At 52.5% G+C, this 27,684-nt stretch overlaps 1 protein-coding gene across 5 annotated transcripts in view; it reads left to right on the forward strand.

Moving 5' to 3' along the window:
- Window positions 1-1,904: 1,904 nt before the first annotated feature.
- The window catches only part of PHACTR4 (phosphatase and actin regulator 4), a 72,583-nt gene continuing 46,803 nt past the window's right edge, over window positions 1,905-27,684 (forward strand). Inside the window, exon 1 of one of the 5 annotated variants that reach the window (XM_075437764.1) lies at window positions 1,905-1,964. The gene's annotated coding sequence lies outside the window, so the exon portion shown is untranslated. Of the gene's footprint in view, window positions 1,965-12,551; window positions 12,709-15,951; window positions 16,142-25,567; window positions 26,003-27,684 lie in introns of those variants that run through there. The other 4 variants (XM_075437768.1, XM_075437766.1, XM_075437765.1 and 1 more) reach the window with 4 other exon arrangements.

The following is a 27,684-nucleotide window of genomic DNA, read 5'->3' on the forward strand; positions in this document are numbered from 1 at the left end:
GGCACCGGGGTCCCGCTCACCCCGCTTGCTGGGAGGTCGGCGTTCGGCTGTTGGCGAGGACCAGCTCCTCACGTTTTCCCACGACAGCGAGGGTTTCTGTCATTCATTGTGTTGCAGTGATTGAAAATTTTATTATAAAAATGAATCCAATTAAAACAGGGGTTTGTTGACATTTGAGCTTTCACCATAGAGAACTGAAATTAAAAATATATATCAAATAAAAAATAAAAATATTCCCTTGTGTTGCTCAAGGGTGTTAAACACTCCCTCCCTCCCTTAGGTCAGATCCGAAGCCCCGTGCGTGCCCCAGGAGCATTTTCATCCCAATTTCTGTCCCTGGGCCGGCCGGTGGCCCCATAAAGCCCCTCGCCCCATGATTCAGGGTGATCACCCCGCGGGAGAAGGAAGGGGCGGCGGGGTTCGCTGCCTCGAGGATGCCCCAACGCACCCCGCTGCCCGAGCACCCGTCTGGGGGGACGAGGATGCCTCGCCCTGCTTCCCCAGCGGCTCCTGTACAAACTAACGTGAACAATTAGAGGGTAAAATCTTCACCCCAGTAATTAGACAGACTCACGCGGGGGTTGGTGACTGCAAACAATGTCACGTCCCTGTGGGGCCACGCTGGGGTCGGGGTGCCCAGCCCGGGTAGGAGACATCTTTTGTAGGGTTTTCTCTCGCCCGTCACCCCCGGCTCTCCCCAGCCCCGCTCTCCCCACTGCCCCCCAGTACCCCAACACGCAGCGTCCCATTGACTCACCGGCCCCAGCTTCCCCCGGCCCCGAATCCCGGCGTGCGATGCCCCAGTCGGTGCCAAGTTCCCAGCCGGCAGCACCCCGCGTCCCACCCGGCCCCCAACCCGCTGCCCCCACATCCCCGGGTCACCCCAAATCCCTCCTCCTGCGGTGCTGCAGTAACCAGCCCAAGATCCCCACCCCGCAATACCCCAACACCCCCAGCTGACCCCAACCCCCCACAGCCCGCCAGCACCCTGCTTGAAACCAAATCCCTGCCGGGCTCCTCACCCCCTCACAGCACCCCTGTACCCCACTGAGCCCCCATCTCCCTATTCCGAACCCCCCCCCGCAGCACTCCAGAACCCTCCTGACCCCCAGATCCCCCAACCCCAAGTCCCACTGTCCCTGGTTACTGACCCCTAATCTTCCTAACCCCAAATCCTTCCCGTCCTCAAATAACAGCCCCCCCCCCCCCGGGCAACCCATCACCCCCTGCCCCCAAAGCCTCACCCCAACAGCCCCCATCACCCCCCCTCCAAACCTGCACAACCCCTGACACCTCGTGACCTCAAAGCCTTACCCCAACACCCCCCATATTCCCAGCACCCCCACCCCAAACCTCCACAACCCCTGGCACCCCCCCACCCCATAAGCCTCACCCCACAACACCCATCACCCCATCACCCCCCGTTCCAAACCTCCACAAATCCTGGCACCCCGTGACCCCAAAGCCTCACCCCAACCCCCCATCATGCCCCACCCCAAACCTCCACAACCCCTGGCACCCTGTGACCCCAAACCCTTACCCAAGCCCCTATCATCCCAGCACCCCCACCCCAAACCGCCACAACCCCTGGCACCCTGTGACCCCAAACCCTTACCCAACCCCCCCAGCACCCCCACCCCAAACCTCCACAACCCCTGACACCCCCCACCCCAAAGCCTCACTCCACCCCCTCCAGCACCCAGCAACCCCCCCGGATTCCCACAGCCTCCCTCACCCCCCCCATCACCCCCCACCCAACCCCCCCCCGCCCCCCGCCCCCCGTTCCGCGGCGGCGCGGGGGGCGTGTCCTACCGCCGGAGGCGTGGCCTGCCGCGAGGGGGCGTGACCCCAGGCGGGCGGACTACACCTCCCGGCATGCTCCGCGCCCCCCCCCCCCCCCTCCCCCGAGGCTTCCGGCGGGGCCAGCCCGGGGCGGCGGAGGGAGCCGGCGGCCGCGGCAGCAGGTGAGGGCGGGCGGACCGGGGCGGCCCCGTCCCGGGGAGAGGGAGAGGCGGTGTGGGAGCGAGGGGCTGCGAGGGCCGGCGGGGGGGGGGCCCGGCGCGGGGGCGGCCGTGTGAGGGGAGGCGGGGGGCGAGGGGTCGCTTCGGGCCGGGCCCTGCCCCGGCGGGGCCCCCCGCGGCCGGGCACCGGGGCTGGCTCTGCCGGCGGGGAAGTGGGGCCCGGGGGCCGGCTCGGCGGGCAGAGCCGTGCTTGGACCCGGCTGGAAGCCCAGCGAGCGGCGGCCGGGCCTGCGGGCCCCCTGCGTGCTCCCCTCTGAGGGGCTGGGGCCGTGCCCCCCGCCGGGCTCCCCCCCGCGCCCCTCCTGGCAGGCAGCCCCTGGGGAGTTGCTTTGTTTGATCCCTTCTGGCTTTCGCGTTGGCTGAAACCCGAAACGTCCCCGCCGCGCTTTCTGGTTTAATTGCCCTTTCCCTCTGTTTGCCCGCAGATGAATTGTTCACCTCTCTGCCTCGGGTTTGGCCAGGTGGAGGGGGGCGAGGGCTCGGTGCCCCTCGCTGAGGCTGAAGGTGCTGGGGAAAGAAAGGCGAGCGAGGTGAGAGGGTGCTTAGTTGAGGCTGAAGTGAAAAGCTCCTCTTTCCAAGCGTGAGGATGTTTAAATGTCGCTTCCACGAGCCTAGAAAGAGAAGTGGGAACGCTTGCGGTCACTCCTCTAGCATGGAAAGAAACTGGGATGCATTAGGAGGAGTGTGGGCAGCAGGGCAAGGGAGGTTCTCCTCCCCCTCTGCTCTGCCCTGGTGAGGCCCCATCTGCAGTGCTGTGTCCAGTGCTGGGCTCCCCAGTTCAAGAAAGATGAGGAGCTACTGGAGAGAGTCCAGCGGAGGGCTGCGAGGATGAGGAGGGGACTGGAGCATCTCCCCTACGAGGAGAGGCTGAAGGAGCTGGGCTTGTTCAGCCTGGAGAAGAGAAGGCTGAGAGGGGACCTTAGAAATGCCTCTAAATATCTGCAGGGTGGGGGTCAGGAGGACGGGGCCAGACTCTTTCCAGTGGTGCCCAGTGACAGGACAAGGGGCAACGGGCACAAAGTGAAGCAGAGGAAGCTCCAGCTGAACCCGAGGAAGAACTTCTTCCCTCTGAGGGTGACGGAGCCCTGGCCCAGGCTGCCCAGAGGGGCTGTGGAGTCTCCTTCTCTGGAGATATTCCAGACCCGCCTGGACGCGGTGCTGTGCAGCCTGCTCTGGGTGACCCTGCTTGGGCAGGGGGTTGGGCTGGGTGACCCACAGAGGGCCCTTCCAACCCCTGCCAGGCTGGGATTCTGTGAAACCGTGAACTAGGAGTGAGTTTTAAACTTGGAGCTTGCCTCTGAAACGCACGAACAGCGAGCCCTGGGCAGGAGCGGGTTTGCTCATGGAGTGACGGAGTTTGCTGTGCCCCGTTCTTGGGGGGTGAAGGACCGGCTCGGCTGAGTTAGCCTGAAGTGTTGTGGAAGTCGTGCGGGAGTGTGATGAAGTTCCTGCGCCTGCCATGCTTTCAGAATATCTGCCTGTTGCTCTTCAAACATGTCATTTAAATGAATCCAAATTACTTTTAAGAGTAGACAAGGTGTAAAATCATAGCTTTACATAGCTTAAATTCCTTTTTAAGTGAGAGGACAAAAAAAAGGGGGGAGTAAAGCCAAAATGAGGCCATGTCTGAGGGAGCCTGGCTGGCACACGATTATGCCAGTTGAAGTTGGTAGCTCGGATGGCAATGGTAACAAAGCCCTTTTCCTGTTCGGAGCAGGTTTAAAATGTTCTTTCCAACTGCGCTGGTCTGTCCTAAATTAGTGTGGTTTCAAGTGTGTCAGCTTGTGCTTTCCCAGGGCTGGCTTTGTTATCGGATAATATCTCAAAGGGTGTTTTAGTGAGGGACGTTTCCTTGCTGGACTGCCGAGAAGCGGCTGGATGAGCTGCGCCCGGGGCACAGAGCGTCCTCGAGCCCTGGAAGATGGGGAGGGGGAGTCCCGTTGGGAGCATGGGGCAGTGCAGAGAGGCTGCCGCAAACAAGGGGAATGCGATTGCGTCCTTGTCTTTGTGCCACTGGATCAGTAATCTGTGATTATGCAGCCTGCTACTTCGTTCAGTCACTGGTTAATTTGATTTCCCGTTTAATTTGATGACAGTTTTGAGAGACAGATCGCTTGTATTTAAACAAATGGCTTCTATTTTGATCAAATTTCGTTGTGTTTGGCATGTGGTGGGGCATTATATGTATTAAAAATCGCTGACACTGCAATTCCTGCAGATCTATTAGTTGGTGATGAATATTCAGTTATGAGCTACACAAAACCTGTGTCTGGCGGGGAGTGGGGGGGGGGGGGGGGGGGGCTTAAAGCGAAACCCCCGCAGTGGTGGAACTTGCGCTGATACCAGTGTTTTGTCACTGGTCTGAGTGATGCTGTGCACAAAGCAAGCTGCAGATAGCTGTGGGGTCATCTGAGTCCCCTCAAAACATGTTCATTTTTCAGGCAAAAGCAGAACTTTGGGTTACAGAGAGTGCGAGGAAGCTGGTACGGCTGCTGGGGACAAAGATGTCATCTCGTTCCTGCTGCCACTGAAGGTGGCAGTGGAGTGTGCGTAGTGAAGAGATGCCCCGTGTCATTCAGAATTGGTTCCCTACTTTTGTTTAGTTGGGATTTTCTGCATCCAAGTGCTGTGTGGGTTTTTTGTGAGTGTGAGAATGCCTGTTTTTTTTTTTTTCCCCTGGCAGGTTTGGAGCCTGTGGAAAACTGATGGATGTGTGAGTGCGGCAGTGTTGGGCCTTGGCTTTGTGTCGAGGGGAAAAAAGCCCTTTCAAGAGATCTATTTTTATCATTTAATTAGTAGCTCTTGCTGACTTGTCAGTGCTGTGGCAATAACTATTTCCAGCTCTTTTCTGCGCAGCGGGGTCACGCATTAGTCAGGCAGTGAGCACACCAGCCGGCAGTCATACCCTTGGCTGGCTCTGGCTGGGGGGGGTTAACTCCTTCCAGACTGTGCCCCCAGCTGGTGGGTTCCAGGTGAGAAGTCAGCGTATGGATACGCAGAATTTTGTGAATCTTCTGCTGAGGGTCTCAAAGTACTCTCCAAATGGTGACTGGCCTTAGTTTTGCTCTGCCCCGGAGGACTTTCTGTATCTCGTAAGAAACCGAGGCGTGGAGGTTGGTGTGGTTTGTTGGTGGCTGGGTGACAGGCTTGGGATCACAGGGAAAAGACGGGAGATTTCCCAATTTGGGCTTTTATCTGCTGGTTTTGAATGACTCATGTCAATCTTTCAGGGTGAGAAGGTGACCACACAAAACCTCTAGCGATGACTAATTAGGCATTGGTATTTATGCTCCTTGCAAATGAGGAATTGCTGTTTACCTGATTTTTAGATGACGAAGCCCTTAATCTATAGATTGCTCATTCTATTGCTTGTGGTGTCGACTTGTTTCTGACGATCAGCTGTGCTGAGATAGGGAGGTGAGAGGCAGCTTTCATCCCCAGCTGCAGCCTGGTTGGCACACTGTTTGAATTTCTTGGTTTACTGATGACTGTGTGCTCTTTCCACCTTGCACTGGGGAAGGGGTGGGGCAGGGAGGACTAATTACCTCCAGAGAGAGGTTTTTAATGGTGTTAGTCAAAGGAACCTGGAAGCTGGATGAATTGTGTGAAAGAACATGAAGCACCGGTGGTAAAGGTGTGAAAATTGAGTGGTCCAAATCATTTATCTCTGCTGAATCCTGGAAGCAGATTCCCACACCCCACACCCCCCCAGCTGCTGGCAGAGAGGGGAATGGGTAAACAGCTTGTTAACTTCATTCTTTTGTCTTTAAGGCGCGCTGATTACAAAACAGGGTTAAGAATCGCTTACCTACCAGCTGCATGGCAAAGTTCAGAAGTGATGGGCAGTGCGTTATCAAGAACTAATTAACCACAGCTGCTGCTTGTCATGGGGCAAAATAAGGTGGGCGCTGATGAGGTCGGTTTGTGCAAGGCTGGCACTTCTAAGCTCCTGGTCTACTCCAGCTTCATGCCTTTTGAAACAGATTTGGTAAAGGTCATTGGACTTTGGTAAAGTCTAATGGCTCTTCAACTGGAGGGTTTGAACCTTTTCACTTTGTGAGCTCCAGAAAGCTTTTTCTACAAGTAGGAACCTCTTTGCAGACAAGTCAGGTGCTGGCAACCCGCTTTCCCTTTAGTGAACTAATCCACAGAAGTGAACCCCTTGATTAGAGATGCGTTGCCATGGGTTTAGTTGTCTAAGATCCATGAAGATTAAGCCCCACCATTGATGTTTAAACTGGAGGCAGCCCTTTCTGGGCTTCCTTTATTGCCTTACACTTGTTTTTGGGAGAGAGGGATCTCTCTGAACGTGCCTAATTTTCTCCCCCGAAGACAGTTTGCTTTTAAGGATACAAGCGAGAAGAATTTGGCCCGAGTCCTCCTGAGAAACCTTGATCTGTAAACTTGGACCAAAGTCCGAGTGGCACTGTCTTGTTTGGTGTCTGCACAGCGTTTAGCACCGGGGCATGCTCAGGGTGTTGCAGAGGGTGTCTTAGCATCAACCTCTTTTTTTTTTTTTTGCTAGATGTGGCCTTCAGGTGGGAGGTTAGGATGGTGAGCTGTGTCTCGGTGGGCTCGTGGAGGTGAAGCATCCGGAGGTGCTCATGGATGGGGGAAAAGCCAAAGGCCATTGCCTCCAGAGACTGAGCAAGGCATGTAACTGTCTAAGCCAGTTTGAGGGGGACTTTGGCATTCGCTCTACTCGCAGGGCTGCGAGTGTTGCGTTCTTTTGTCAAACTCATCTCTCCCTAAAGCCAAATCAGTGATGTTTGTGTCACCGACTGAATTTGCTGGAATAGGCGCGGGGTAATCGGCTGCTCTAAAAGTGTGATTTCTATCGATATCATTTCTGCCTTGGCAAGAGCTCCCCTGCAGATACATGACAGCGCTGGCGTTATGTTATTGATTACTCTCATCTCCAGAGCTGTCTAAAAGTTTGTGCAGGTTTGGTGTGCTGCCAGGCCCCACAGGAAGCAGGTTTGCTATCGCCGACAAGCCTTCGTGTCCTAGCGCGGAAGAGACTTCAGCGGGTTTACACAGGGATAGAAGCAGGATCAGGAGGGCTTGGACTGGTCTTTGCTGGTTCAGCAGGCTGCCTCAGGTTCTCTGGGCGTGCAGTTTTTGTTTTAAAGCCACCCTGCTGCAATGTTGACAGTGGAAATCTGGATGGACTCAGAGAATTTCAGTTACTGATCTGCGCTCCTGCGTGGAGCAACCTTGTGCTGCCGGGGTTATCTTTATCAGCTGGGACCGAGGAGGAGGAGGAGGATAACAGATACTGAAATCATTGTTAGGCTGTCTGATTTGTGCTGGCGAGGTTGTTCTTCTATTGTTGGGGATATTAAGTCCAGTCTGTCGCAAACCGGGTGTCACTTACTGCTGGGTGGGAAATGGCAGAAGTAGGAACAGGGCTGTTAAGCCCGTTTGGGTTTATTCCCTTGTGAAGGGTGTTTGCAGGATGCCAAAAGAGAGAACAACTAATTAGAAACAAAGTCTTTTTTCACTTTTTTTGACAGGTAGCAGGTGGAAGTGGCACGTTCCCTGTAGGGTCACTGAAGCTTCGTTTACCTTGTGCTGGGAGTTAAATTCGTGCTTAAATCCTGCTCCGGACTTGGTCCGTGTCCTGTCCCTCCTGGCTGTGGATCGGGGCTAAAGGGGAGCAAGGTCATAGGAATTTTCATCCTGTACTTCCAAATCAATTTTTAACATACAGTCCCACAATTATTGACAGAAAAAACCCTGAGATTGCAGGCATGTTTAAAGATGATTTCTCTTGGCTCAGCTGCGCCTTTTTAGAGTAATATCAAACTTTGGGTGGAATTGTCAAATGAGTGCTGTCAGGCTCTCTTGGCTTGTGCTATTTTACAGCAGTTTTGAAATGAGTGGTGGCTTTAGGCCATCTGGCTTCTCTGTTACCTGTTCAGAGCAAAGTGAAGACAGTTAATAGAGGGCCAGCACTGGCAGAGCGAGGAGACTTGTGGAAAATTCACACCTGCTAACTCAACCTGACACCTAACGTTACGAGAAGTGGGTTTTGCTGTTGTTGTTTTTCTGTTTTTCACTTGTCTCATAAATATTGGATTTTTTTTCTGAATATGAAGATAAATAGGGTTTGCAGGAGGGGGAAGTGTCTGGGCTGGAAAACTTCGCTCGTGCGTGGGCTGCTTGGTTGTTGGTGCCGATACCAGAGTTCAGGCTGGCTCCTTCTGAGCCTCGCCCGGCGAGGCGGTTGCTTGGGAGCATTAAGAAAACACCCAGCTTCTCTGGGGGTGGTGGTGGGCTTACACAGAGTGCATCTGCTGGAAAGAAATCGGGGAATTTTCAACATCGATTTATTAAGCAGGCTTTCTTGAGGCGTCCCGAACGTGCTGCAGCGCGTGCGGTCCGGTCAGCGGCGTTAGGCACGCAGAAGCCCGTGGGAACGCAGCAGGCTTGGAAAGCGGGCCGGAGGAGCGCGGCGAGACTGCTGGCTCTCCGCAGCCAGGCCGACACCGGTGATTACGTTAATCAGTACTATTTGTCATCTGCTTTGAGCTGCGAAACGAAGCCTTCAATCTGTGTCCTAATGACTGGGTTCTGTCTAGCTATCAACTAGACGGAGTGCGGGGAAAATGAGGGTGCTACAGGGAAAATGAGGGTGCTGCGGGGAAAATGAGGGTGCTTGGGTGGGCAGGAGGCCTGGTTTGGCTCCCAGCTGTGGTGCTGCCGTGCCGGTTGATGTCAGGCACGTCTTTTTTTCCTGTACCTGCTCCGTCCTCCTGTCTGCCCTCTCCAAGATTACGTGTGCTTAGTGAGGGCGTAGTCACGCTCGTGTTTGTAGCTGGAGGGACGTATTAATGCACCTCAGCCTTAAGGGCCGTAATTAGCAGCCAGGTTGTACTGGTCTGGGTCCCGTCATCCTACGTGTCGTACAGCGTGTGGATGGGGCCTTTGGTAAACAGAATACGGAGAACAGGAGGGAGCGTGTGTCTGAGCAGCAGGTACGGGTTGGGTAGGGCCGGGGCGATGCAGACGGGTATTGCTGCTGGGCTCTGGGTGCATCAGCAGTGCTCAAGCAGTGGTTTCTTCATTTGCACCACGTCCTATATTTTGTGACCATGTAATTTGAATTTTTATCTCTGCAGTTGTTTTTCTTCCTTCGACTGTTTTTCCGGGTTTCACACTGGACTTTTCTGCCTGTGGATTCTTGTTTTCTGTATGAAGTTCCTTCGCAGGGGAGAATTTTTCAGAGCTTTCCTAGTGTAATAGGGACAAGCTTGCCTTCATTCTTCAGTAAATTACTGCTGCTCTTGGAAAGTGGTATTTGTAAAGCTGCGGTGTGACATTTTAGTGTGGAAAGGGAGGCGGGGGGGGACAAACTGGCAGAAGTCTGTTTCACCTTTAATATGAAATTGTATAGGTGATGCTCTTGCATGCAGAGAGCAGCAGTCCTTGCATAAACACTGGATATATTAACATTTCTAACTAGTAAATTTATGGATAATCTCTTCTTTTGGAGGATTTGTTCTGATTTGAGAGCATTAGTCTCTGGGAAAATTAAACCTCTTTTAAATCCACTTTGTTCAGACTCTAGACTAGGAACTGCTGGTAAGCCCTGCTATCGTCCTCCAGCTTTTCTGTGGGCTTGATTGGAAATGCCGTGGAGAGAGACGCGACAGGTCCAGAGGCATCTGGGGTTTGGCTTTAGGTGCTTTATCCAGTTGTGTCAAAATGGATTAGAAAACTGTTTGCTCTGTGCCTGTAATGAGTGCGTGCGGCTTTGAGCACTACTAAAAAGGAAAAAGCAAGCCCCTAAACCAACCAGCCCAAAAGGTAAGAAAGATTAAATGTTCTTGGGAGCTGTGAAATGTCTTGATAAAGCTGCTCATCTACACGGTGCTGCAGTTTTGGGGTGCTGGGGGGGGGCTGCCTTTGGTGACCAAAACGTCAGTCTGCTTGTCGGCGCTGGGCACTTCCTTGACTGCCGAGGCGTACCTTCGTTTCAGGTCGCTGATTCATGGCTCTGTGTATTTAATCACAGTTTCTATAGCACTGAGATCTTTAACGAGAGGGTGGAGTTCACTTTCAGTTCGTTGCAGATTTTTCGTGAATATTATGGCCGATTCGTTAATGTGTTCTGCTGATCAGAGTCGTTTTTATAGGGGACTGATGTTGAAGGGTGTTCTGCGTTTGTGGTGTGCGTAACGAGTACGGGAGCAGCTCTAGCTTTTTCAGTAAGTGGCACGAGCATTTCTTTAGGTTGGTTTGTACCGTGCTGTGTGGCCGCGTTGCTGAGTAAACCTGAAGGATTCCTTATGCTGGTGTGAGATGTTTAGCTTAGTCCCTTGTGATTATCGGAGAAGATAGTGGAGCTACCTGATCGTATACGGGTGGGTGATGATGATGTCGTCCTGCACTCTCCACGAATCGTTCCCTTGGGGTTTGACATTATCTGTTGGCTCATAAGTTACTGGAACACTCTTTGCAACGGCAGTTTAATCCTGTCTTACTGAAAGCGCAGATTCTTGGCTATTTCCAAGGTGACTTTGCTGCAGGAAGCTATTCGAGCCTTCATTCTTAGTGCCAGTAGCAAGGGTTTTGATTTGCATAATCAAGATAATGCGGTGGATAGTGTTTCTTTGTGCATTTCAAGCCACATGTCGTCTTGCTCTCATGTCCTATGAAAACATGGTGCATTCTCGAACTGAGAGCCCAGCACTGATCCTGGAGAAGTGCGTTAGCTGGCCGTGTCCTCGGCGGGCAGCACCTCTGGGCTGGCTGCTGATGGGCTGGGCTTCAGCAAAGCCTCGTCTGCGGCTGGCGTTGGTGGTTGCTCTTGGGAAGGCATGACGGCTCGTGCTGTCGTTCGCCTGCACCCATCATCTGCTCTGTTCATCCTTGCACCCCTTTCGAGCATGAACGCTTTAAAAATAAATAAAGCTTTGTTGTCCAAAATTCTGCTGCTGATATGGCATGTGACTCGCTTGTGACAGCGAGGGCGGTTGGTGCAGGAGTCTGTTGGGAATGGATTTGTATCTGCGGTAAACAGGAGGAGGAGGTGTCCATTGCCAACTGTCTGTCAGGGAGGTGCTGGTTAAAACCCATTGCACGTAACTTGCTGTGTGCTGGGTTCACCAGCAGCTGCCTGGCTTTTGCCCGTGTCCCCAAGATGAATCGTGTTTGGGGTTAAGCTGCCATTCAAAAACGGCCGATAAAGGACTTGGGAATGTGGTGCACGAGGAGCTGGGGGGCACATGTCGGCGTGTGGCTGGGCTCCATGGGTGATGGTAGCGTCTTGCCCTCCGTGGTGGTCAGCTCCTGTGTTACTGTGGGTGTCCCTTCCATGCCTGTCCCTTGCAGTCGGAGATCAGAGAAGCTTTGCCTCTTGCACAGAGACTTTACAGGTGAAGGTCCTGAATTATTTGCCGTTTCCATTGCAGCATTGGTCCTTGCTTTCTGACTGTAGTAGCTGGGACATGAGATCTTCTAAACCTGCGGTTGTGGAGCTTGCTCACAGTTGCTGCCTTGAGTGCAAATTCAGCGTCCCCGCAGGCTGTCTCCAAAAAGAATTACTTGCTAGAGCTGTGTTTCTGACGGCAGACACTAACCGAGCTGAGCTGCCTTGCCATTGCTGTTGGACTGTGTTTGAAGTAGCCATTGTGGGGTGAAATGTTTGCTGTCTTCTAGCAGAGTGCTTGTCAAGTAGTTTCATTCAGTGCCCTCGGCATCTTAACAGATGGGATAGATTTTTGTGAGCCTGGGCAACCACAGCAATTGTTTTGCAAGGTGAGACATTTCTGTTTTGAAGGGCAGGAGAAATAGCAACGCTGTGTGATTCAGAAGAATAATGAGTCTTTGGGTTTGGAGCTGTTAACTTTTATTTTTTTAAAGGATATTAGCATTTGTCTTCAAAGAAATCTGAGTTGAGAGCCAAAAGTTGACAGAAACAGTTCCTGAGCGGTGCTGATAGGCTGGGTCTTGTGGATAGAGCTGCTGGCACGCTTGAGGAGACTGGGAGAACTGGTGCTTAGGCAACGTGAGCCACGCAGCACCGTGCTCGGGGTGCGGAGAAGGGAGGGTGGCACCGAGGGCAGCGCTGCGTGGGTGAATCACGGAATGGTTTGGGTTGGAAGGGACCTTTAGAGGCCATCCAGCCCAACCCCCAGGCCGTGAGCAGGGACATCTTGAGCTGGATCAGGTTGCTCAGAGCCCCGTTCAACCTGCCCCTGAATGTCTCCGGGGATGGGGCATCTCCCACCTCTCTGGGCAACACGTGCCAGTGCTTCACCACCTTCTTGTAAAAAATTTCTTGCTTATATCCAGTCTGAATCTCCCCTCTTTTAGTTTAAAACCATTACCCCACGTCCTGTCTCATGGGGTTTGATAGGAGCGAGGGCTCTGCCTGCATGCGGGTCGCTGCTGTGCCGGCCGCAGCTTCGTCAGGACCTGGGAGCTACGGCGTGGCATAGCTTCAGGTCTGCTGGGGAAATGATTAACCTCGCTGCTTATCCAGCCCTGTTAATGGCCAGTTTCGAATGGAAGCGTGCTCCGGATGGCCGGGTTTGCTTAACAGCACATGGGGACCACAAACAGGGGAGGAGGGAAGGAGAATTCGGTCTCTGGTGCTTGCTGTGTTTGGTGTGCGTTGCAGAGCACCACAGGAACGGCTGCTCGCGGTGATTTTGGGTCTTGGCGAAGGCAGCAGCAGGTATCGGAGTAATCGGCAGTCTGGTGGCCCGCAGCGCAGCCCCGTTCCTGCTGGGAATCCAGGTCTAGCCGGAACAGCCGCAGACCTGAGGCATCGCGGTGCTGGGGGCAGGTCCTGCAGGAGCGAGCCAGGCAGGAGTTAGTCTCCCGTTCCAGCGTTTTATTGCCTGCTCTCGGGGCTATCGCTTCCTTTGCAAAGGGGTTATTTCCTTCCTGTAACATGGTATTGAATGGGAGGAGGAGGGTGTGTGAGAAAGTGGAAATCTGTGGTGATGACTGAGCCGCTGCGTTTTCACTTTAGTCACAGTCGCTGTCTGGGGCAGGTGACCTCGGCTGGACTGCCAGACCTGATCTGCCGGCTGAGACCCGCGCTCCCCAGAAGTCGGAGAGCGCGCGTGTGTGTTTTAGCGGGTTTCAAGTTTAATTGGCCTACGTGAGAGTTTGAGCTGGTTTTTGTGTCTGGAGGATTGCTGGTTTAGGTTGTGATCCCTTAACAAAACAGTTCTTGTGGCGGCAGGCTCTGCTGTCAGGCTCGGTGGCTCCGGCCGCTGCGGTACGAAGGCTTTGCTGGAAGCGGAGCGGGCTTGCTGCGCCGGCCGAGGGAGAGCTGGAATTTGGAAATGCTTTTAATTGGGTGGGGAGCAGGTGGCTTTCCATTGCCTAGAAATGAACAATGAATTGTTGATTCCGGTATAGATTGGGGTGAGGTTTTGTTGCTGTCTGTTCCAAGAAAGTGGGAGGAATGAGGGGCAGAAGGGGTGGAACTGGTTGAACTGGAATTCCCGGGTCATGCCTGGCCCTGGGTTATGAACAGCGAGGTCCTGCTCGTTTCAAAACCTGTGGCTGGCGAATCCCGGCGCGTTGGGATCTGTGGGTGCTTCAGGTTTTTGCTCCTAAATGTATCGGAGGAATTTAATAGTAGTTTTGTAGCAGAGATCTCAAGTCTTTGTAAAAATGTGAGTAAACAAGTCCTGTTCTGTCATGATATGAGATACTCTCCCAGTACCTAGCACAGATACTCAGGACTTGGTGATCTGACTGGCCCAAACAGTGTGGAAAAATAAGGATGGAACCTTTCCTTTGAGTTTGCTGTGGGAAAAGGAGTGTAGGAGTGGGCAGGATCTGATGATTGGTGTCAGGTCTTTCAAGCCCAGCTGTGGTGCTGGGAAGCCTGACTTGATGCCTTCCTAACCCAGCCTTATCCCTCCTCTGTGACGCCAAACCGCGCTCTCCGGTGTGAGACCCCCGTTTTGGGCTGCTGCCGAAAACCGCTGTCGCTGCCGAAGAAGGGGCCCTGCGTGCTCGCTCCCTCCCCTGACACTCCAGCAGCTCTGTGGGCTGTGTGACAAACAGATTGAGGAACTGAACTGGGTTAAAACCAGCTGTTTCTGCGCCAGGCTGGTTTTCACTGGGGTCAGCTGCTCGATGCCACAGGCAGAGCTGCTCCGTGCGCTGCCAAGCGCCTGCGGAACCGCGGCTTGCGTTGCTTTGGGAGCTGGTCTGGGGCTTGAGGGCAGTCACTATGGTCTGTGTTTGGTGGCTGTGCCTGCGTGCCCTCAGCTGGGGCTTTGCCACTGAGTCGCTCCCTCCAGGAAGCTCTTGGGTTGAGTTGTTTCTCCTGTTTCATTTTCAGTTCAAACTAACACGAAAGAGCCGTGACGCTGGAGGCATGGACGAGCTACGCTGGACTGCAGGGTTAGGATGGTTTGTTACCGGGGGGCTTTTCCTCAGGCCTGTTGGTTTTTGTGGGAAGCCTGTGCTTTCCGTGGGCTCACACAGGTGAATGCTTTTTCCTGCCAAAAAGCTGATTTTATCCCAAATGCGCTACCATGTTATTTTTTGCAAGACATCAGGGGAATTGGGGTGCTTTGGTTCTTTGTGGTGCCCTCTTTGCTGTGAATACAGGTGTGAGACACAGAGACCACACTGTTTGGTAAAAGCTGCTCCAGGCATGGCTCTGCAGCGAGATAGTTAATACCCAGCCCTAACCCAAGACTGAGAGGAAGTCTTAGTGATGGGTGGCAGCTGAAGAAATCGGTCACTGCATTCTTTTTGGCTGCTGAAACTGAGTGGAGGAAGGAAAGTGCTGCGGGTGAGCGGTCTGAGCTAGTCCCCGCTGCGGAGCGGTGGTAGCTCGGTCCGTGGGCTGCCTGCCCCGGAGCTCCCTGACCTGTCTGGAGGGCCAGGAGAGGCTGTGGAGAGGTGCAGTTACAGGTTCCGGCAATTAAATTTACAGTGAAGCAAATGACTTGAGAGGTGGCAGAGCTCCTGCGGCTCTCTGCGTGTTCGCTCCTCGCTGTTGGGGTGTGAGAGTGCAAACCTGCGGGCTTAAGGCCGGGTGAAAGCTGCTGCAGGTTGGCGTTTGGTCGGGTACGGGCGTCTTGCAGCTCACTGTGTTCTGGGGTAGCTGTTTATTGCTGCTGTGTATTAAACCCTGGGGTTTGTGGGTACCTCTCTGTGGATTGAAGTGTTTCTCTGATGAAGTCGTTTAGGAAATCTCCGCGTATAGGCAAAGCCCAAAGCTGGCTGACAAATACCCTCTGTGGCCTTGAAGTGAATGACATCACAGAATCCCAGCCTGGCAGGGGCTGGCAGGGCCCTCTGTGGGTCACCCAGCCCAACCCCCTGCCCAAGCAGGGTCACCCACAGCAGGCTGCACAGCACCGCGTCCAGGCGGGGCTGGAATATCTCCAGAGAAGGAGACTCCACAGCCCCTCTGGGCAGCCTGGGCCAGGGCTTCGTCACCCTCAGAGGGAAGAAGTTCTTCCTCGTGTTAGACGGGAAAAGATACCTGTGGATTCTGAAGATTGCTCTAAGCGTCGTTCATTTACAGAGTGAAGCTGGGCCAGACTGGGTCAAACTTCAGCTCCTTTAAATGTCAAAATAGCTGTTCCTCAGCCTGCTTTTTATTGCAGAGCCGAGTTTCCCTTTAATAAACCTGTCACCGTAGGTCAGTGTGATCTGCACAATCGCTTCCTTTGGCCATCCTACTACGAGGTGTCCTTTTGGAACACCTTGGCCTGGCGTTGGGAAGTGCGAAGTGATGGTGTGCGGGGCGTTTACGTGCAGCCATGCAATCCCCGCATGCAGGGACCGAGCTCCAAGTTGCCTCGCGTGGCAGAGGTATGCAGCGAGTCTGGATGGGAGCCCGCACGCGGAGTCACGGCGTACGAGCTGGAGATGGCTGTCAGCAGCGGCAGAGCTACCGGTGGCTTTGGCCCCTTAGAAGGACATGTCGCGCTGGCGTGGGGATGGCGAGGGCGTTCGGCTGGGTGGCTTTCTGTGGACACATCTAGCAGGGTTCAGCGCCGAACGTGAGTGGGTACGTGTGGTGCTAATGACATCTCCTTGGAAGCATGGGCCATGCTGAAAAGTCTGTCTTCTTAGAATGAAACATTTCACTACCTGCTACCTTCTATAAGGACTGAACCAAGGTGAGTTTCACATGACTGATGTCAGCTTTCATTTAAAATGAGTAAATTTTCCAGCTGTAGGTAAGGATACGATCCTAACGTGATTTCAGCATATTTTTACATTTCCAGAAATGCTGTCAGCTTGTGCTCGTGGCTGCCTGGTACGCGTGCAGGCATCTAACTCCTGGGGCTTACTCGGAGCTACCTTTGAAGTCTTAAAAGCGTAGCAAAGTGCTTTTTGTTTGTCTCTAGTTTATATGGCTCAGGACGGATTTAGGTCCTGCTAAATAACGTTAACGGTTTTTCTTAATATGCCTTTTCCATATTATATTTTTTAAGTGATCGCATGCTTCTTCAGTTTCACTCTTTTTCATCTGTTTTCTTGCTCTGATATAATCAAGTCCATTCCCAGAAACCTTCTCATTTAAAATTTGCTGGGAACACTCGTGTAGGTGGAGGGAATGGGGGTGCGTTTGTAACCATTCCTGGTGCTGGCACCTCTCAAAAGGTCTTGTTTGTTGAGCAAACCGGCGGTTTCTGGCGTGGCGATAGCGGTGCTGGGGGATGTGGGGGGGTCACGGCGTGTGCTAACGAACCTGCTCTGATGTCCAAGGACACAGCGGTTGAACGGAACAGAAAGGCTGAATCTGGCGAACAAGAGAGGTCACCAGAAAGTCATAGCCTACAGTTCAGGCTGCTCGTTTTAAAGGGGTTTTTATTTTTCCCTTATTGAATTTTAGTTCTCTTCTGAAGCTCCTAACAGACTCTTTCTGATATTTGGCTTCTAATCCCCTTGCGAGGTGGATACAATTCTCACTTGGCTCTTAGGTGGATTTATTCAAGGCAGTGCAGAGTCAAGCGCTCTGAGAAACCGCCCGGCTGTGCAGCTTCCCGTGGCGGCAGGGCTGAGAGCTGCTGGACGTGCCCCGAGCGCTCCCGGCAGAGGCCATCTCGTGTTGGGGATCCTCCGCCTGGGAACCGGGAGCTCACCGTGCCGGGGACGCAGACCGGAGAGCCAGCACCGCGGAGCTTACAGTTAATACACGCTGTCTGAAGGCATCTCCTCAGCTGGCAGCTTCTGCACCTTGGAAGTGTGTTTGAGATGCTTGGCGCTTTGTCCTTCCACATCCTGTCTGTTCACCGATCTGCCGGGCTGCCGGTGGAACTGATTCCTCTCGTTTAATTTCGCAGGGGTGGTGGGAAGGGAAGGGACGCCTTGGGTTCTGTTGACTTTCTTGGGCCGGACCAGCTCGCCCGCCTGCAGGGTGTGATGCAAGATGTGCGTGTTCAGTTGGGTGGTTTTCTGGCTGTTGTTACGGTGGAAGGTCCTTTGGTGGCTGGAAAGAAGCCGTGATGGTTTGCTGAACTCTTAATGCAGCGAGATGTGTTGGCTGGAAACTGTCATCTCTAAACTGAGAGTTTAACTCTTAAAAGCGTAGCAAAGTGCTTTTTGTTTATCTCTAGTTTATATGGCTCAGGATGGATTTAGGTCCTGCTAAATAATATTTAATGTTTTAGGAGATCACCACTGCCTTTATAAAGACTATCCTTCCTGAGGTTTTGGGGAGTATATCACTTCAAAAACCCCACCAGGCCCGAAAGCAGGATGGCCCTGTGTGAGCAGGCGATGGCACTGATCGTTGGGAAAGGCCCAGCTTTCGCTTGGGGTGCGAATCGGCTCGGGGCGAGTTGGGTCGGACTGCAGGGATAAGCGGGATCCGCGTGCACACCGTGTTGCTGCTTCATAAGCTTTGTGCGCAGCAATGAGAACTACAAATGAATTTTTTTTTTTTCCTAAAGGAAATGTTTTCATTCAGAAACTTTATGGGCTTGTTTTCACGGTGGGATGCCTCGCTGCCTGCACTTGGGTTATAAAGAGTTTGCGAGATCAGAGGTGGGAATTAATGTCTCTGTTTTCCTAGTTATGGCTGGGGCACGTTTTCATTAAAAGCTGGAGCTGTGGAACACAAGAAGAATAAATTGCCTGGGAAGGGTTTCTTTAAGGAAATTCGATATCTTAATCAGAAATAATTGGAAATTATTGTAGTGAGACTGTGAAGGATAAAAATAAGGCTACAACTGAATTACAAACTCTACCGGAACTGCTGACAACTGTTCGGCAAAATCTGAATCCAAAGATGAAATGGAAGGCTCCTGTAGATGCAGCGACGTGATTCCAGAGCATCCGCTCAGAAAGATTTAATTTTAAATAACTGAGCTTCGCCCAGTGAGGGAGTGTTGACTCTGCTCTGTAAGTCGATAGACACCGACGCAGCACAGGTTTCCCGCACCTCGCGGTTTTTCGGGCGGGAGCACCGCGTTGCCTTGCGGTATGGAATTTGTTGAGGGGCCTGTTTTACGTACGCCAGTGCGCGCCGGTGAAAGCGGGGGACGGGGGCTTAATCAGATTGCACCTACCCTGCGGTCCGGTTACCCGGCGAAGCAGTCGGGCACGCGGCGGGGAACCGATGTCCGAGGCGCCTTGCGCAAGAGCCGCATGGCAGCACCGAAAATTCAGCTGCTGCCTCCACTGCTGCGGGCTTTATCAGCGCTCAGGTGAGCTTGCCGACCGATTCGCTTCAGTGCTTGGAAAGTGGCTGAGCTCATTCTTGTTGCCTCTTGAAAAGAGGCAGAGAAACGCTTCGCAGCCTGGCTTTGCAGCGGCTGAGACAGAGTGGCCTCATTTCGCTGAGGAAATGGTGGTTGCAAATGAAATCGTCTATCGAGTCATAATTACGGGGGCATTACCGCAGCATTGCTGTGCGTACTCGGCTACTTTGTTTTCACTGAAAGTTTGACGAAAATGGAAACCACAAAACTAAGGCAGAGGAGGTTTGTGTTTTACTCCAGAAGCCAGAGGTAAATGAGTAACCCCGTTATTAGGTGCCTTTTGGGTCCGTGATATGGTGCAATGCAGACGCAGATTATACATAGCCCAGATGGTGTGTGCAACCCGCAGTCCTCAGCTGCACGCCTTAATGGCAGGTCGAGGATGGAGGGGTTTGTTGCTGATGCATCCAAACAAGCTCATTCTTATGCTTTGTGGCAGACGACTGTAAGCAAAGGACTGAGTTCATGTCTGCAGCAGCATTTGTCAGGTTAAAACGGATTTTGTTGATTAGACACGGTTTTTCTTGGGAGATGCTGGTGGGTTGTGAAAGCGGCTCTCGCTGTGTCAGAAGCTGTGGGCTTCCTCGGAACCAGTGAAGCCCTTTTGGGGAATCAGCGCTGTGTGCAGTGCTGAGACCCAAGGAATGGGGTGGTTGTCTCTGATCAGTCTTCGTGGCAGAGCTGTGAGATTCTGCCTTTGGTCTCTGTACAGATTCAGAAAGGCTGGAAAATAATTGCTAAAACTGGGGTGATGGGGAATGTAACTTCATGTGTCCAGTCGAGTGCAAGCTGGCCTGGCAGGTGCGTTCATTCCTATGGTGAAGTTGCTGTGGTGAGTCTGCTTGCCCTGCTTTGCAGTATTGGATCTCCGCTTCAGCCAAGCTGTCCGTGCTTTCGGGCTGCTGCGGTTTCTTCACCACGGGTCAGTAATCCTCTCATTTCTAATTGTGTCTGCAGTCCTGTACGGACAGAGGTTTTATGAGTAAACTGAAGCTCCCTGCGAGGTGTGGTACAAGAACAAACTGTTGTATGAGCAGGTATGTACAGATCACAAAGGGGTTTTGGTTTCTATCGTACTGGGTTGCGCAGAAAGGTGCGATGGAAGTGTGCCAGTTCCAGAGCTGAAAGAAGCGTGGTGCTGCTGGGGCTGGGATTTCGCAGGAGCTGCAAGCTGGCCTTGAGTTGCTTTTGGAGGAGAGACCTTCTACAGCCTAGTGTCTGCCATGTTTTTTCCCTTAAAGCTGGGCTTAGTGGTTTCGTGGCAATGCAACAAGCTGCAAAAGATCTGGGTGAAAATGAAGCCTTTCGTCAGCGGCCTGAGTTTGGGGTGGTTTAGGACAGTCAAGCTGACTTTTGGGTTTGAATCTTAGATGCTCAACGTTTAATATGCTGTGTTGGTTTATAGTCTTTAGGGAAAAAAAAGGCATCTCAAGACATTTTTCTTAATATTCAGAGGTCTGAGGAGTAGGGCCCATGCTCCTGAATGCTTTCCCTTTATATTAGTGTAACCCTTTCCGAAGGGTGAATTGGACTCCAGGCATCTCCCGATCTCCTCCGTGCTCCCTAGTGCTGCACTAATGGATTTATACAGACCTTGCTGTGGTGTGGAGGCTGGGCTGTGGTCGAGCTTTGCGGAGGCTCAGCTGGTGTGTTTGTAGCTAGCTAGGGAAGCGCTGGTGCTGTGGTGGCTCGAGCAGCACAAACGTTATTGCTAATGTGGGACTTGGGTAGCGAAGAATTCGGTTTGTCATCTCGTGCTTTCAGAAAGAGGGAGGAATAGAAGGAAAGTACAGCTCAGATGTTGGGCAAACAAGCTCTGCACTTCAAATATTCATTGTTTTTTGCTTGCATTGTGCTGAAGCAGGTGCTGGTGGAGCTGGTTCAGGCCCACTGTGCAAAAATGAGTTGGGTGCTGGGATAACTGGGATCCTCTGTGGAAACTAGTCTGCGAATGGGTTGGTTCTTTTCCTTCTCTCCTTTTGATGTGCCCAGACTTTTCTGGGTGATAGAAAAATGTGTGAATTGCATTCTTCAGTAGAAGAATTTATTAACACTCACATTTTGAGGCTTTCTATGTGTTGATAGATTAAGTAGTGTGTTTTGGTCTTGTGGATATCTAGAGCATCTTTAACATCCTGGTTTTAATTATATCAAGCTTGATCTTCTGGCTTTTTTAAAATTTCAGCCCTGGGTTGCTCTTAGATCTCATCTCTGGTCTCTGCAGACGGGCTGCTTTGTTCATTTTGTGCATCATCATCTTCCTCTGTTGAAAAGTTCTCTGCAGTAGAGCTGTCTGGCAGCTGTGGTGGTGCTGGGGAGCTCTGAGCGTCGCGGTTCAAGCGTTAGGTGTTGAGCCTTCTTGCTGAGCCAAGCTGCAAGCTTGTCTTTTTGTGAAGCTTTTCCAAGCTGAGACTCGCACTGCTAAACGTTGGGCAGACAGCTGATGAGATGGGGTTTGGAGAGGATGGGGCACTAAATCCCAGCTGCACACAGACGTGTGGTAACCTGATGGTGATGAGTACATCTGTCAAGCCTGCTAGGAAGAAACTTCCACATCGACTCAGCAGTAGAGGTAAATCTAAAGTTTGGCAGTCTAGCTGTCAGTCAGGAATCCAGAGGGCAAATAGCTTTTTGTTCTTGGTGACTTGGGGCGTCCATCTTTCAGGAGGTTGACTGAGGAACAGCCATGCCTTGCTCCCTCTCTTCAGATGCTCTTACTCCTGCGTCAGCTTCCACGATAATAAGAACAAGGGCGTCTGTCCTCTGCACGAATCGGTTGCTCTGCTTTAATTTCACCCTCTGCTTTTATCAGGAAGATAATTTTGGCAGAGGCAAGCCCTTCAGCTGCTTCAAGGACAGTGAGTGGGGAAGCTGGTTTGCTGTATTCATACTGCGGGTTTTTTTTCCCCTGCGTGCATCCACACACTCCAGAGTGGTTGATCAGCTGCCAAAAAGTCTGGAGGCGAATTATAAGTGTTTACTGTACTGATAGCTGAACAGAAATAGCATTTGTCACTGGGAGCTGGCCTAGAAGTCGTGCTCATTGATCTGTGTCATGCTTTCCTATAGGCTGCTGCCTTTTTGTTGAAGGTTTGGTAAATATGGCTCATTCAGTGATCTGGAACACCTGGGAGAGGCTATAGTGGCTTTGTGAGACTTTGTGTCATAGCCTCATGGACTGGTTTCAGCTGGAAAGGGCCTTTAGAGGCCCAACCCCCCTGCAGGGAGCAGGCACATCTTCAGCTGGATCAGGTTGCCGAGAGCCCCGTCCAACCTGACCCTGAATGTTTCCAGGGATGGGGCATCAACCACCTCTCTGGGCAACCTGTGTCAGGGTTTCACCACCCTCAGCGTGAAGAATTTCTGCCTTATATCCAGTCTGAATCCCCTCGTTCGGCTTGAAGCCATTACCCCTTGTCCTGTCACTCCATGCCCCTGTAAAAAGTCCCTCTCCATCTTTCTTCTAAGCCCCCTTTAAGCACTGGCAGCTGCTCGAAGGTCTCCCCGCAGCCTTCTCTTCCCCAGGCTGAGCAGCCCCAGCTCTCCCAGCCTTTCCTCCCAGCAGAGGGGTTCCAGCCCTTGGATCATTGCTGGGGCCTCCTCCGGCCCCGCTCCCACAGCTCCAGGTCTGTCCTGTGCTGAGGGCTCCAGAGAAGGACGCAGGACTCCCGGGGGGGTCTCAGCAGAGCGGGGCAGAGGGGCGGAATCCCCTCCCTGGCCCTGTGCCCACACTGCTGGGGATGCAGCCTGGGGTGTGGTTGGCTTTCTGGGCTGCCAGGGCACATTGAGTCATGTCCACCTTTCCATCCCCCAGCACCCCTAAGTCCTCCTCCTCAGGGCTGCTCTCCATCCCTTCATCCCCCAGCCTGTATTGATACCAGGGCTTGCCCTGACCCTTCTGCAGGACCTTGCACTTAGCTTCTTGAACCTCATGAGGTTCACTCGGGCCCACTTCTGCGGTTTGCCCAGGTCCCTCTGGATGGCATCCCGTCCTTCTGGCACGTTGACCACACCACTCAGCTTGGTGTTATCTGCAAACTTGCTGAGGGTGCACTCAATCCTGCTGTCTAGGTCATTGATGAAGATATTAAACTGTATTGGTCCCAGTACAGACACCTGAGGGACACCACTTGTCACGGATCTCCATCTGGACATCAAGCCCTTGACCACTACCCTCTGGATGCAGCATCGAACCAATTCCTCATCCACCGAACAGCCCAGCCACCAAATCCCTAAGTCTCCAATTTAGAGAGAAGGATGTGGGGAACCGTGCCAAAGGCCTTACAGCAGTCCAGACGGATGACATCCGTAGCTCTTCCCTTGTCCGCTGGTGCAGTCCCTCCATCACAGAGGGCTGGTCAGGTAGGACTTGCCCTTGGTGAAGCCATGCTGGCTGTCTCCAGTCACCTCCCGGTCCTGCATGGGCCTCAGCAGAGCTTCTAGGAGGATCTGTTCCATGATCACAGGGGTGAGAGTGATGGGTTGGTAGTTGCCAGGATCCTCCTTTCTGCCCTTTTTAAATATGGGTGTGATGTTTCCCTTTTTTCAGTCATCGTTTTTCCAGTTGTCATTTTTTGTATGATCTGTTTCAAGTAGAAATATGAAAAAAATGTCCTGTTTGCCTTGTTAGCCGAGTAAGGTGTCCAGGTGCTACTGTGGGAGCCCTACGTAAGGTACCAGTTTCTAGGAAATGGACCATCACAAGTTTTCATTTGGTTCCGAACTGCTTTATAACAGAAATTATCCCCTCTTGATGAGGGGGAAACTGAGGCATGGATTGACAAAAAGGGCCTTGCCCAGGGCCGGGTGTGCTGGTGAGTAGCAGAGCTGCGAGCGCAGGTGGGTCTGGAGCGGTTCGATGTCCGCGCAGCGTGTCGGTGAGTATTTTTAAGGTTTACTTCGCGCAAGTGAGGAGAGAACCCACTCGCTTACCCCATCTCGTAGCCACAGAGGATGCAGCTCCCTTCCCTTTCCAGTTCCTCTCTGGTAAAGTTATATTACTGTGCCACCCACAGGCAGCTGCCACGCTGCCGGAAAATGTTTGCTGTTTGCCTGGGGAGCCAGTTATCAAATGCGAAATCGGTGACGAAGAGCCGCTGGTTTCATCTGCTCTAATATCCACTGCATTTGGCTTTCTCAAACCTAGTTGTTCTGGTATTCTGTTTAAATTGCATTTCTAGCTGCTATACTATTTTTTGATTTTTCTACTGCTTCCCGTTCTTCCACAAGACCCTTTCCTCGTGCTAAAGAGCTGCTGCGTTCCCGCTCGAGGCGACTGCTTTCCAACGAGTGAAGAAGCGCAAGCCGCGTTCCAGGCTGCAGCGCTGGGACCCCTGCGCAGAGGGCGAAACTGCAGGGCTGGGAACTGTCGGTGCACCCCGGTCACTGACACGTTGCCAGATTGGGCTGCGAGGACAACTTGGCTTAATCTGTGTCAGTTTATTGAGGGGGAATATTCTGATTTACCCCCAGGATGCGCAGGAGCTGACCTCTCCGTCGCTCTGGGCGCAATTAGTGCAGAACAAACTGGGTCAGCAGAGGCTGCCGGGAGGAATTTGAAACCCATTTGTAGCAAATGATGTTCAAGCCGTGGTAGCTGAAGGACATGAGCAAACCGAGGTTTTTAGGTGGAGTGGATTTGTTATTAGATGAAGTCAGAAAAACAGGCCGGCTTTTTGGCTCCTGCTGACCCGAAGAAGGGCTTGTGTACCTCTCGCTTCCCCTCTGTACTGCTCGGCCCAGCAAGAGGTTAACTCTGCCTTCACACCTTGTCTTGTAATTCATAGCAGCGCGTTTGGCGTGGTTGATCTGTTTAGGTTTTTTTAAGAATTTCCCTTGTGATATTTAAACTCTTGTCTGTGCACCCGTGCTATAAGCTGCCTCTTGGGAGAGCTGTTCTGTGCCGTTGAGTTATTCTGCTTTGTAGAACAGAATTTTAATATTGTTTACCATGCTCTTAATCTTACAGCTGGCAGATAAATTGAGTTACTTTAGCCTTTCCCCTAGGGACTTCTTGGAGCTTCATGGACAGCATACCCATAGCGTTAGGTGGAGTTATCCCAGCTTTGCAAAAATCCGCTCGTCTGTCTTCCTGGAATGAGTAACTGGTTGGTGAGAGTAAAATTTTTTTTTTTTTTTCAAATTGCATTTATAAAAAGGGGTGGGCAACCAGATCTGGTGGGGCAGTTGGGAGGTTTTTGCTGTGAGTCCAGCCTGTCAGAAACCTCTGCAGCTGGGTTCGATGCGCTGGGCAGAGTTCTTCTGATGGCTTGGTTCAGCCAGTTGAGTCAAGGCTGGCGAGCCGGGGGTGCCGACTCGGAACCTCCCCGGATAACCGGCGTGATGAAGAGCAGGCTGCTCGGCGCCTGGCCTCGGTCTCCCAGCTAGCCTCATTCTTCTTGTCCACTACTTCTTGTTAATATTGTGAGCTCGTGCTCAAGCGTTAGCCCCTCGCTGGGCTCATCGGTCATCTGGTCCAGCGGGGACCAGCTCTGGGTTTGGCCTTCTGGGTGCTGCTGCAGTAATAGAATTTTTAACACGGTGTAAAGCAAAGGACTGGACTAGCATAAAGAATTATAATATTATATTTGTTTATTGGCTGCTACTGGCACCATATTAGGTCAAAAGAAAATATCTCCTAGGAGGTGGTCAAGTGACTTTGGTTTCCTTTCGTGGGTGTGTCACTGGAGGGCTTGGTAATGGTCTGTGCTAATGCAGGACCTTGTTCCTCAGGCTGCTGGATGTTTGTTAACACTTCCCTCTCCCTCCAACTGACGGATGTAGTGCGAGGCTGTTAGAAGAACATCCCTTCTCTCCCCCATGTACTTTTTTTTCCAAGACAGCCTCCAGTTTTGTCTCTCATTACAGTGAGAGCCCTGTAGTAGCTGCCCAGCTGCTGTCGTGTCCCTCTCCGGAATGGTGATTTAGAGCTGAGCCAGCATGGAAACTGGCTTTCCGTGCCCAAGGCAAGCCTGCTAGCAGACGCTGCAGAGAAGTCATGTGCCACTTCTGTTTGGAAGAGTTGTCAGTTTGCTAGTTTAGTTGGGAAAAACAACCAGTGTTGGCTGCATTTTTCGTTGGATTTTTGGAAACACCCCTTAGTCTTTTGAAGGAAGCTGCGCGGTGTTGCTGGAGGAGATGAACAGTCCTGAACTGGAAGCGCCTGTAAGGACAGAGGGGTGCAGCTAACGAGCTTCGCTGGGGAGGAAGCTGAAAGCGTGATGTTGAAGAGCTCGGGGTGAGGGTTGCTGAAAATGAGACCACGAGAAAGTGGTAAGCTGGTAATGAGTAAAGCTCATAGCTGAACTTCGTGGGTTGCCCAAGGCTGGAAAAAAACAGTGACACCTTCGTGTGCAGCTTCGTGGTGACTTGGTGTTTGGAGCTGGGGCTGTCAAGGTCCTGTCCTTCCCAGCCCACCGCCCGGTGCTCTGGAGGTGCGGAGCTGGCGTCGGGGTCAGCTTTGTGGCTGCTCGCTGGGCGGCCGCATCAGTGCTGGCCAAGGCAGGGTGGGAAGGCACGGGAGGAGGCCAGAGCCCACGCTGCTGGGGGTCCGCACGGTCGGGGTGCAGCCGAACTGAGCACACGGGCAGGCGGAATTCCCCGCTTCGGCAGAGAGCGTGTAAGACCGAAGAAACGGGGTAGAAAACAGTGTAGAAAATCCTACAGCACGGCTGCGGAGCAGTCATTTTCTATTGTGTGTGGATTAGCTGCCTAGCTGGAAAAAAGCCATCACCTTGCTGCTGAGAGTTCAGAGACGGGTCAATGGAACAAGAATATATTCTTAGATTGGTACGAAGAGCTGCGAAAAAAAACCCGAGCAAAGTGTTTGAACTACGAAGCCAGACAAAGGCCGTGCTTCTGCTCGCTGCAGTGAGTCCCCGAGCAGTGACAGGAGCTGTGCCGTGCCGGTAACCGGCGAGGCAGAGGAATTTCACACAGCTGCCAGGCCCAGGGAATGTCTGAGCACTTTGAGGACGTCAATATTCAGAGGAGCTGTGGCATGTGTCATGCTGAAGGAAATGCAAAATCCAGTTTTCTCAGGCTTATGTACCTGGGAAATGTCTGACAGCAGAGGATGAGAGCAATTTTCTGTTCTGCGGGGCAGGTTATCTCGAACTGTCCGTTGCAGGATACGGCTTCCCAATTATCCGGTCCTAGTTAGCGCTGGCAGCAGGATCTGCACTACTTAATCCATTGCTTCGGTGGGAAAGTGCCTGTTTCTTAGCGCAGGCAGAGACGTGCGCTCCTGCTTTGGCAGCCTCACTGCAATGCTGGGAGTCCTGACTTTGTTCCCTTTTGCTCCAACCTGGCATCACTTTTTTTTTTTCTTCTACTCCGATGTGCCTTTTATGCCTGTTCTATTAATCAGATGACTGTGGATTTAGTGTTTTGCTGGGAAGGATCCCTCCCCGTGCAGGCTGAGGTGCTTCCAGCCGTGCTGTTGGCAATGACAGATGCCCTTGGTGCGTACAGCGAGTGTCCGGCCGCGACGGGCTGCCAGGATTAGTATTCCCGGCACAAATGTGCCCCTTGGAATATGCAGAGCTCAGCGCAGCCTGTGCAGGAATGCCCTTGAAAGGCAAATTAAAGTGAACTCCCCCGTGGCTCTGGGAGAGTGGGAGGGTTGCTGTCATCTATGCTGAGGTTCAAGCAGGTTTTGAGGTGTCTGCTTTTATTTCTCTTCCGCTTTCCCTTCCCAGACGGGCTTACTGAAAGGGCAAGGCAGGGAGACCTCAGCCACAAGCACCCTGTACGGTAGAGTTGCTGCTAACTGGGAGTCTGGGTTTGTGTGAAGATGCTGACTTGATAAATGACATTTGTAGAAATCATTGTGGCTCTGGTGCCTTCAGTGGGGAGCATTCATTCTAGTTTTTGCAAGTGGTGTCCTTGATGCAGCCTTTGGAACAGGCGTTATCATGTGGATGTACCAGGTCCTGCATCCAGACGCAGGGGGA

The sequence above is a fragment of the Opisthocomus hoazin genome, chromosome 17, assembly GCF_030867145.1.
Source record: "Opisthocomus hoazin isolate bOpiHoa1 chromosome 17, bOpiHoa1.hap1, whole genome shotgun sequence".
Taxonomy (NCBI): domain Eukaryota; kingdom Metazoa; phylum Chordata; class Aves; order Opisthocomiformes; family Opisthocomidae; genus Opisthocomus; species Opisthocomus hoazin.